Raw genomic sequence first — 11,113 nt, forward strand, 5'->3', positions numbered from 1 at the left:
ATTTGCAGATTCAGCTCAAGGGAACTGGCCTGACGGACATATTTCGAGATATTTCTTCTTCTTGTTGTTCTTCCTCTGCACAGCTAAGCTGGAAGTGGCATTTGCAGCTCGCAATAGTGCAGGGTTATCTCAAAGAAAGGGGCCACGGTGTTTCTGTATCTCTATTATGTTGGTGCGGCTTCGGAACTTTTAAATATCTCGATATATCTCGAGAACTACGCATCTGATCAAAAAATATCATAGAACGTAAAAAGTAGGAAACTCAATTCTCTACAAAAAAGGTCTCTTAACATTTTGCAATAGCTCGCTTCGTTTCCGAGATATTTGCAGATTTATCTCAAGGGAAGGGGCCTAACGGACATATTTCGAGATATTTCTTCTTCTTGTTGTTCTTCTTCTGCACAGCTAAACTGGAAGTGGCATTTCCAGCTCGCAATAGTACAGAGTTATCTGAAAGAAAGGGGCCACGGTGTTTCTGTATCTCTATTATGTTGGTGCGGCTTCGGAACTTTTAAATATCTCGATATATCTCGAAAACTACGCTTCTGATCAAAAACTATCATAGAACATAAATTGTAGGAAACATAATTCTCTACAAAAAAGGTCTCTTAACATTTTGCCATAGCTCGCTTCGTTTCCGAGATATTTGCAGATTTATCTCAAGGGAAGGGGCCTAACGGACATATTTCGAGATATTTCTTCTTCTTGTTGTTCTTCTTCTGCACAGCTAAACTGGAAGTGGCATTTCCAGCTCGCAATAGTGCAGAGTTATCTCAAAGAGACGGGCCACGGTGTTTCTGTATCTCTATTATGTTGGTGCGGCTTCGGAACTTTTAAATATCTTGATATATCTCGAAAACTACGCTTCTGATCAAAAAATATCATAGAACCTAAATTGTAGGAAACATAATTCTCTACAAAAAACGTCTCTTAACATTTTGCCATAGCTCGCTTCGTTTCCGAGATATTTGCAGATTCATCTCAAGGGAAGGGGCCTAACGGACATATTTCGAGATATTTCTTCTTCTTGTTGTTCTTCTTCTGCACAGCTAAACTGGAAGTGGCATTTCCAGCTCGCAATAGTACAGAGTTATCTCAAAGAAAGGGGCCACGGTGTTTCTGTATCTCTATTATGTTGGTGCGGCTTCGGAACTTTTAAATATCTTGATATATCTCGAGAACTACGCATCTGATCAAAAAATATCATAGAACATAAAAAGTAGGAAACTTAATTCTCTACAAAAAAGTCTCGTAAGATTTTGCCATAGCTCGCTTCGTTTCCGAGATATTTGCAGATTTATCTCAAGGTAAGGGGCCTGACGGACATATTTCGAGATATTTCTTCTTCTTGTTGTTCTTCTTCTGCACAGCTAAGCTGGAAGTGGCATTTACACCTCGCAATAGTGCATAGTTATCTGAAAGAAAGGGGCCACGGTGTTTCTGTATCTCTATTATGTTGGTGCGGCTTCGGAACTTTTACATATCTTGATATATCTCGAGAACTACGCATCTGATCAAAAAATATCATAGAACATAAAAAGTAGGAAACTCAATTCTCTACAAAAAAGGTCTCTTAACATTTTGCAATGGCTCGCTTCGTTTCCGAGATATTTGCAGATTTATCTCAAGGGAAGGGGCCTGACGGACATATTTCGAGATATTTCTTCTTCTTGTTGTTCTTCTTCTGCACAGCTAAGCTGGAAGTGGCATTTGCGGCTCGCACTAGTGCAGAGTTATCTCAAAGAAAGGGGCCACGGTGTTTCTGTATCTCTATTATGTTGGTGCTGCTTCGGAACTTTTAAATATCTCGATATATCTCGAAAACTACGCTTCTGATCAAAAAATATCATAGAACATAAAAAGTAGGAAACTCAATTGTCTACAAAAAAGGTCTCTTAACATTTTGCAATAGCTCGCTTCGTTTCCGAGATATTTGCAGATTTATCTCAAGGGAAGGGGCCTGACGGACATATTTCGAGATATTTCTTCTTCTTGTTGTTCTTCTTCTGCACAGCTAAACTGGAAGTGGCATTTCCAGCTCGCAATAGTACAGAGTTATCTCAAAGAAAGGGGCCACGGTGTTTCTGTATCTCTATTATGTTGGTGCGGCTTCGGAACTTTTAAATATCTTGATATATCTCGAGAACTACGCATCTGATCAAAAAATATCATAGAACATAAAAAGTAGGAAACTTAATTCTCTACAAAAAAGGTCTCTTAACATTTTGCCATAGCTCTCTTCGTTTCCGAGATATTTGCAGATTTATCTCAAGGGAAGGGGCCTGACGGACACATTTCGAGATATTTCTTCTTCTTGTTGTTCTTCTTCTGCACAGCTAAGCTGGAAGTGGCATTTGCAGCTCGCAATAGTGCAGAGTTATCTCAAAGAAAGGGGCCACGGTGTTTCTGTATCTCTATTATGTTGGTGCGGCTTCGGAACTTTTAAATATCTTGATATATCTCGAGAACTACGCATCTGATCAAAAAATATCATAGAACATAAAAAGTAGGAAACTTAATTCTCCACAAATAAGGTCTCTTAACATTTTGCCATAGCTCGCTTCGTTTCCGAGATATTTGCAGATTTATCTCAAGGGAAGGGGCCTGACGGACATATTTCGAGATATTTCTTCTTCTTGTTGGTCTTCTTCTGCACAGCTAAGCTGGAAGTGGCATTTGCAGCTCGCAATAGTGCAGAGTTATCTCAAAGAAAGGGGCCACGGTGTTTCTGTATCTCTATTATGTTGGTGCGGCTTCGGAACTTTTAAATATCTTGATATATCTCGAGAACTACGCATCTGATCAAAAAATATCATAGAACATAAAAAGTAAGAAACGTAATTCTCTACAAATAAGGTCTCTTAACATTTTGCCATAGCTCGCTTCGTTTCCGAGATATTTGCAGATTTATCTCAAGGGAAGGGGCCTGACGGACATATTTCGAGATATTTCTTCTTCTTGTTGTTCTTCTTCTGCACAGCTAAGCTGGAAGTGGCATTTGCAGCTCGCAATAGTGCAGAGTTATCTCAAAGAAAGGGGCCACGGTGTTTCTGTATCTCTATTATGTTGGTGCGGCTTCGGAACTTTTAAATATCTTGATATATCTCGAGAACTACGCATCTGATCAAATAATATCATAGAACATAAAAAGTAGGAAACTTAATTCTCCACAAATAAGGTCTCTTAACATTTTGCCATAGCTCGCTTCGTTTCCGAGATATTTGCAGATTTATCTCAAGGGAAGGGGCCTGACGGACATATTTCGAGATATTTCTTCTTCTTGTTGGTCTTCTTCTGCACAGCTAAGCTGGAAGTGGCATTTGCAGCTCGCAATAGTGTAGAGTTATCTCGAAGAAAGGGGCCACGGTGTTTCTGTATCTCTATTATGTTGGTGCGGCTTCGGATCTTTTAAATATCTCGATATATCTCGAAAACTACGCTTCTGATCAAAAAATATCATAGAACGTAAATTGTGGGAAACATAATTCTCTACAAAAAAGGTCTCTTAACATTTTGCCATAGCTCGCTTCGTTTCCGAGATATTTGCAGATTTATCTCAAGGGAAGGGGTCTGACGGACATATTTCGAGATATTTCTTCTTCTTGTTGTTCTTCTTCTGCACAGCTAAGCTGGAAGTGGCATTTGCAGCTCGCAATAGTGCAGAGTTATCTCAAAGAAAGGGGCCACGGTGTTTCTGTATCTCTATTATGTTGGTGCGGCTTCGGAACTTTTAAATATCTTGATATATCTCGAGAGCTACGCATCCGATCAAAAAATATCATAGAACATAAAAAGTAGCAAACTTAATTCTCTACAAAAAAGGTCTCTTAACATTTTGCCATAGCTCGCTTCGTTTCCGAGATATTTGCAGATTTATCTCGAGGGAAGGGGCCTGACGGACATATTTCGAGATATTTCTTCTTCTTGTTGTTCTTCTTCTGCACAGCTAAGCTGGACGTGGCATTTACAGCTCGCAATAGTGCAGAGTTATCTCAAAGAAAGGGGCCACGGTGTTTCTGTATCTCTATTATGTTGGTGCGGCTTCGGATCTTTTAAATATCTCGATATATCTCGAAAACTACGCTTCTGATCAAAAAATATCATAGAACGTAAATTGTGGGAAACATAATTCTCTACAAATAAGGTCTCTTAACATTTTGCCATAGCTCGCTTCGTTTCCGAGATATTTGCAGATTTATCTCAAGGGAAGGGGCCTGACGGACATATTTCGAGATATTTCTTCTTCTTGTTGGTCTTCTTCTGCACAGCTAAGCTGGAAGTGGCATTTGCAGCTCGCAATAGTGCAGAGTTATCTCAAAGAAAGGGGCCACGGTGTTTCTGTATCTCTATTATGTTGGTGCGGCTTCGGAACTTTTAAATATCTTGATATATCTCGAGAGCTACGCATCCGATCAAAAAATATCATAGAACATAAAAAGTAGGAAACTTAATTCTCTACAAAAAAGGTCTCTTAACATTTTGCCATAGCTCGCTTCGTTTCCGAGATATTTGCAGATTTATCTCGAGGGAAGGGGCCTGACGGACATATTTCGAGATATTTCTTCTTCTTGTTGTTCTTCTTCTGCACAGCTAAGCTGGACGTGGCATTTACAGCTCGCAATAGTGCAGAGTTATCTCAAAGAAAGGGGCCACGGTGTTTCTGTATCTCTATTATGTTGGTGCGGCTTCGGAACTTTTAAATATCTTGATATATCTCGAGAACTACGCATCTGATCAAATAATATCATAGAACATAAAAAGTAGGAAACTTAATTCTCCACAAATAAGGTCTCTTAACATTTTGCCATAGCTCGTTTCGTTTCCGAGATATTTGCAGATATATCTCAAGGGAAGGGGCCTGACGGACATATTTCGAGATATTTCCTCTTCTTGTTGTTCTTCTTCTGCACAGCTAAACTGGAAGTGGCATTTCCAGCTCGCAATAGCGCAGAGTTATCTCAAAGAAAGGGGCCACGGTGTTTCTGTATCTCTATTATGTTGGTGCGGCTTCGGAACTTTTAAATATCTTGATATATCTCGAGAACTACGCATCTGATCAAAAAATATCATAGAACATAAAAAGTAGGAAACGTAATTCTCTACAAATAAGGTCTCTTAACATTTTGCCATAGCTCGCTTCGTTTCCGAGATATTTGCAGATTTATCTCAAGGGAAGGGGCCTGACGGACATATTTCGAGATATTTCTTCTTCTTGTTGTTCTTCTTCTGCACAGCTAAGCTGGAAGTGGCATTTGCAGCTCGCAATAGTGCAGAGTTATCTCAAAGAAAGGGGCCACGGTGTTTCTGTATCTCTATTATGTTGGTGCGGCTTCGGAACTTTTAAATATCTTGATATATCTCGAGAACTACGCATCTGATCAAATAATATCAGAGAACATAAAAAGTAGGAAACTTAATTCTCCACAAATAAGGTCTCTTAACATTTTGCCATAGCTCGCTTCGTTTCCGAGATATTTGCAGATTTATCTCAAGGGAAGGGGCCTGACGGACATATTTCGAGATATTTCTTCTTCTTGTTGGTCTTCTTCTGCACAGCTAAGCTGGAAGTGGCATTTGCAGCTCGCAATAGTGCAGAGTTATCTCGAAGAAAGGGGCCACGGTGTTTCTGTATCTCTATTATGTTGGTGCGGCTTCGGATCTTTTAAATATCTCGATATATCTCGAAAACTACGCTTCTGATCAAAAAATATCATAGAACGTAAATTGTGGGAAACATAATTCTCTACAAAAAAGGTCTCTTAACATTTTGCCATAGCTCGCTTCGTTTCCGAGATATTTGCAGATTTATCTCAAGGGAAGGGGTCTGACGGACATATTTCGAGATATTTCTTCTTCTTGTTGTTCTTCTTCTGCACAGCTAAGCTGGAAGTGGCATTTGCAGCTCGCAATAGTGCAGAGTTATCTCAAAGAAAGGGGCCACGGTGTTTCTGTATCTCTATTATGTTGGTGCGGCTTCGGAACTTTTAAATATCTTGATATATCTCGAGAGCTACGCATCCGATCAAAAAATATCATAGAACATAAAAAGTAGGAAACTTAATTCTCTACAAAAAAGGTCTCTTAACATTTTGCCACAGCTCGCTTCGTTTCCGAGATATTTGCAGATTTATCTCGAGGGAAGGGGCCTGACGGACATATTTCGAGATATTTCTTCTTCTTGTTGTTCTTCTTCTGCACAGCTAAGCCGGACGTGGCATTTACAGCTCGCAATAGTGCAGAGTTATCTCAAAGAAAGGGGCCACGGTGTTTCTGTATCTCTATTATGTTGGTGCGGCTTCGGAACTTTTAAATATCTTGATATATCTCGACAACTACGCATCTGATCAAAAAATATCATAGAACACAAAAAGTAGGAAACTTAATTCTCCACAAATAAGGTCTCTTAACATTTTGCCATAGCTCGCTTCGTTTCCGAGATATTTGCAGATTTATCTCAAGGGAAGGGGCCTGACGGACATATTTCGAGATATTTCTTCTTCTTGTTGGTCTTCTTCTGCACAGCTAAGCTGGAAGTGGCATTTGCAGCTCGCAATAGTGCAGAGTTATCTCGAAGAAAGGGGCCACGGTGTTTCTGTATCTCTATTATGTTGGTGCGGCTTCGGATCTTTTAAATATCTCGATATATCTCGAAAACTACGCTTCTGATCAAAAAATATCATAGAACGTAAATTGTGGGAAACATAATTCTCTACAAAAAAGGTCTCTTAACATTTTGCCATAGCTCGCTTCGTTTCCGAGATATTTGCAGATTTATCTCAAGGGAAGGGGTCTGACGGACATATTTCGAGATATTTCTTCTTCTTGTTGTTCTTCTTCTGCACAGCTAAGCTGGAAGTGGCATTTGCAGCTCGCAATAGTGCAGAGTTATCTCAAAGAAAGGGGCCACGGTGTTTCTGTATCTCTACTATGTTGGTGCGGCTTCGGAACTTTTAAATATCTTGATATATCTCGAGAACTACGCATCTGATCAAAAAATATCATGGAACATAAAAAGTAGGAAACTTAATTCTCAACAAAAAAGGTCTCTTAACATTTTGCCATAGCTCGCTTCGTTTCCGCGATATTTGCAGATTTATCTCAAGGGAAGGGGCCTGACGGACATATTTCGAGATATTCCTTCTTCTTGTTGTTCTTCTTCTGCACAGCTAAACTGGAAGTGGCATTTCCAGCTCGCAGTAGTGCAGAGTTATCTCAAAGAAAGGGGCCACGGTGTTTCTGTATCTCTATTATGTTGGTGCGGCTTCGGAACTTTTAAATATCTTGATATATCTCGAGAACTACGCATCTGATCAAAAAATATTATAGAACATAAAAAGTAGGAAACTTCATTCTCTACCAAAAAGGTCTCTTAACATTTTGCCATAGCTCGCTTCGTTTCCGAGATATATGCAGATTTATCTCAAGGGAAGGGGCCTGACGGACATATTTCGGGATATTTCTTCTTCTTGTTGTTCTTCTTCTGCACAGCTAAACAGGAAGTGGCATTTCCAGCTCGCAATAGTGCAGAGTTATCTGAAAGAAAGGGGCCACGGTGTTTCTGTATCTCCATTATGTTGGTGCGGCTTCGGAACTTTTAAATATCTTGATATATCTCGAGAACTACGCATCTGATCAAATAATATCATAGAACATAAAAAGTAGGAAACTTAATTCTCTACAAATAAGGTCTCTTAACATTTTGCCATAGCTCGCTTCGTTTCCGAGATATTTGCAGATTTATCTCAAGGGAAGGGGCCTGACGGACATATTTCGAGATATTTCTTCTTCTTGTTGGTCTTCTTCTGCACAGCTAAGCTGGAAGTGGCATTTGCAGCTCGCAATAGTGTAGAGTTATCTCGAAGAAAGGGGCCACGGTGTTTCTGTATCTCTATTATGTTGGTGCGGCTTCGGATCTTTTAAATATCTCGATATATCTCGAAAACTACGCTTCTGATCAAAAAATATCATAGAACGTAAATTGTGGGAAACATAATTCTCTACAAAAAAGGTCTCTTAACATTTTGCCATAGCTCGCTTCGTTTCCGAGATATTTGCAGATTTATCTCAAGGGAAGGGGTCTGACGGACATATTTCGAGATATTTCTTCTTCTTGTTGTTCTTCTTCTGCACAGCTAAGCTGGAAGTGGCATTTGCAGCTCGCAATAGTGCAGAGTTATCTCAAAGAAAGGGGCCACGGTGTTTCTGTATCTCTATTATGTTGGTGCGGCTTCGGAACTTTTAAATATCTTGATATATCTCGAGAGCTACGCATCCGATCAAAAAATATCATAGAACATAAAAAGTAGGAAACTTAATTCTCTACAAAAAAGGTCTCTTAACATTTTGCCATAGCTCGCTTCGTTTCCGAGATATTTGCAGATTTATCTCGAGGGAAGGGGCCTGACGGACATATTTCGAGATATTTCTTCTTCTTGTTGTTCTTCTTCTGCACAGCTAAGCTGGACGTGGCATTTACAGCTCGCAATAGTGCAGAGTTATCTCAAAGAAAGGGGCCACGGTGTTTCTGTATCTCTATTATGTTGGTGCGGCTTCGGATCTTTTAAATATCTCGATATATCTCGAAAACTACGCTTCTGATCAAAAAATATCATAGAACGTAAATTGTGGGAAACATAATTCTCTACAAATAAGGTCTCTTAACATTTTGCCATAGCTCGCTTCGTTTCCGAGATATTTGCAGATTTATCTCAAGGGAAGGGGCCTGAGGGACATATTTCGAGATATTTCTTCTTCTTGTTGGTCTTCTTCTGCACAGCTAAGCTGGAAGTGGCATTTGCAGCTCGCAATAGTGCAGAGTTATCTCAAAGAAAGGGGCCACGGTGTTTCTGTATCTCTATTATGTTGGTGCGGCTTCGGAACTTTTAAATATCTTGATATATCTCGAGAGCTACGCATCCGATCAAAAAATATCATAGAACATAAAAAGTAGGAAACTTAATTCTCTACAAAAAAGGTCTCTTAACATTTTGCCATAGCTCGCTTCGTTTCCGAGATATTTGCAGATTTATCTCGAGGGAAGGGGCCTGACGGACATATTTCGAGATATTTCTTCTTCTTGTTGTTCTTCTTCTGCACAGCTAAGCTGGACGTGGCATTTACAGCTCGCAATAGTGCAGAGTTATCTCAAAGAAAGGGGCCACGGTGTTTCTGTATCTCTATTATGTTGGTGCGGCTTCGGAACTTTTAAATATCTTGATATATCTCGAGAACTACGCATCTGATCAAATAATATCATAGAACATAAAAAGTAGGAAACTTAATTCTCCACAAATAAGGTCTCTTAACATTTTGCCATAGCTCGTTTCGTTTCCGAGATATTTGCAGATATATCTCAAGGGAAGGGGCCTGACGGACATATTTCGAGATATTTCCTCTTCTTGTTGTTCTTCTTCTGCACAGCTAAACTGGAAGTGGCATTTCCAGCTCGCAATAGCGCAGAGTTATCTCAAAGAAAGGGGCCACGGTGTTTCTGTATCTCTATTATGTTGGTGCGGCTTCGGAACTTTTAAATATCTTGATATATCTCGAGAACTACGCATCTGATCAAAAAATATCATAGAACATAAAAAGTAGGAAACGTAATTCTCTACAAATAAGGTCTCTTAACATTTTGCCATAGCTCGCTTCGTTTCCGAGATATTTGCAGATTTATCTCAAGGGAAGGGGCCTGACGGACATATTTCGAGATATTTCTTCTTCTTGTTGTTCTTCTTCTGCACAGCTAAGCTGGAAGTGGCATTTGCAGCTCGCAATAGTGCAGAGTTATCTCAAAGAAAGGGGCCACGGTGTTTCTGTATCTCTATTATGTTGGTGCGGCTTCGGAACTTTTAAATATCTTGATATATCTCGAGAACTACGCATCTGATCAAATAATATCATAGAACATAAAAAGTAGGAAACTTAATTCTCCACAAATAAGGTCTCTTAACATTTTGCCATAGCTCGCTTCGTTTCCGAGATATTTGCAGATTTATCTCAAGGGAAGGGGCCTGACGGACATATTTCGAGATATTTCTTCTTCTTGTTGGTCTTCTTCTGCACAGCTAAGCTGGAAGTGGCATTTGCAGCTCGCAATAGTGCAGAGTTATCTCGAAGAAAGGGGCCACGGTGTTTCTGTATCTCTATTATGTTGGTGCGGCTTCGGATCTTTTAAATATCTCGATATATCTCGAAAACTACGCTTCTGATCAAAAAATATCATAGAACGTAAATTGTGGGAAACATAATTCTCTACAAAAAAGGTCTCTTAACATTTTGCCATAGCTCGCTTCGTTTCCGAGATATTTGCAGATTTATCTCAAGGGAAGGGGTCTGACGGACATATTTCGAGATATTTCTTCTTCTTGTTGTTCTTCTTCTGCACAGCTAAGCTGGAAGTGGCATTTGCAGCTCGCAATAGTGCAGAGTTATCTCAAAGAAAGGGGCCACGGTGTTTCTGTATCTCTATTATGTTGGTGCGGCTTCGGAACTTTTAAATATCTTGATATATCTCGAGAGCTACGCATCCGATCAAAAAATATCATAGAACATAAAAAGTAGGAAACTTAATTCTCTACAAAAAAGGTCTCTTAACATTTTGCCACAGCTCGCTTCGTTTCCGAGATATTTGCAGATTTATCTCGAGGGAAGGGGCCTGACGGACATATTTCGAGATATTTCTTCTTCTTGTTGTTCTTCTTCTGCACAGCTAAGCCGGACGTGGCATTTACAGCTCGCAATAGTGCAGAGTTATCTCAAAGAAAGGGGCCACGGTGTTTCTGTATCTCTATTATGTTGGTGCGGCTTCGGAACTTTAAAATATCTTGATATATCTCGAGAACTACGCATCTGATCAAAAAATATCATAGAACGTAAAAAGTAGGAAACTTAATTCTCTACAAATAAAGTCGCTTAACATTTTGCCATAGCTCGCTTCGTTTCCGAGATATTTGCAGATTTATCTCAAGGGAAGGGGCCTGACGGACATATTTCGAGATATTTCTTCTTCTTGTTGTTCTTCTTCTGCACAGCTAAGCTGGAAGTGGCATTTGCAGCTCGCAATAGTGCAGAGTTACCTCAAAGAAAGGGGCCACGGTGTTTCTGTATCTCTATT

Source organism: Osmia lignaria, unplaced genomic scaffold (genome assembly GCF_051020975.1).
Source record: "Osmia lignaria lignaria isolate PbOS001 unplaced genomic scaffold, iyOsmLign1 scaffold0001, whole genome shotgun sequence".
In the NCBI taxonomy this organism is placed as follows: Eukaryota; Metazoa; Arthropoda; class Insecta; order Hymenoptera; family Megachilidae; genus Osmia; species Osmia lignaria.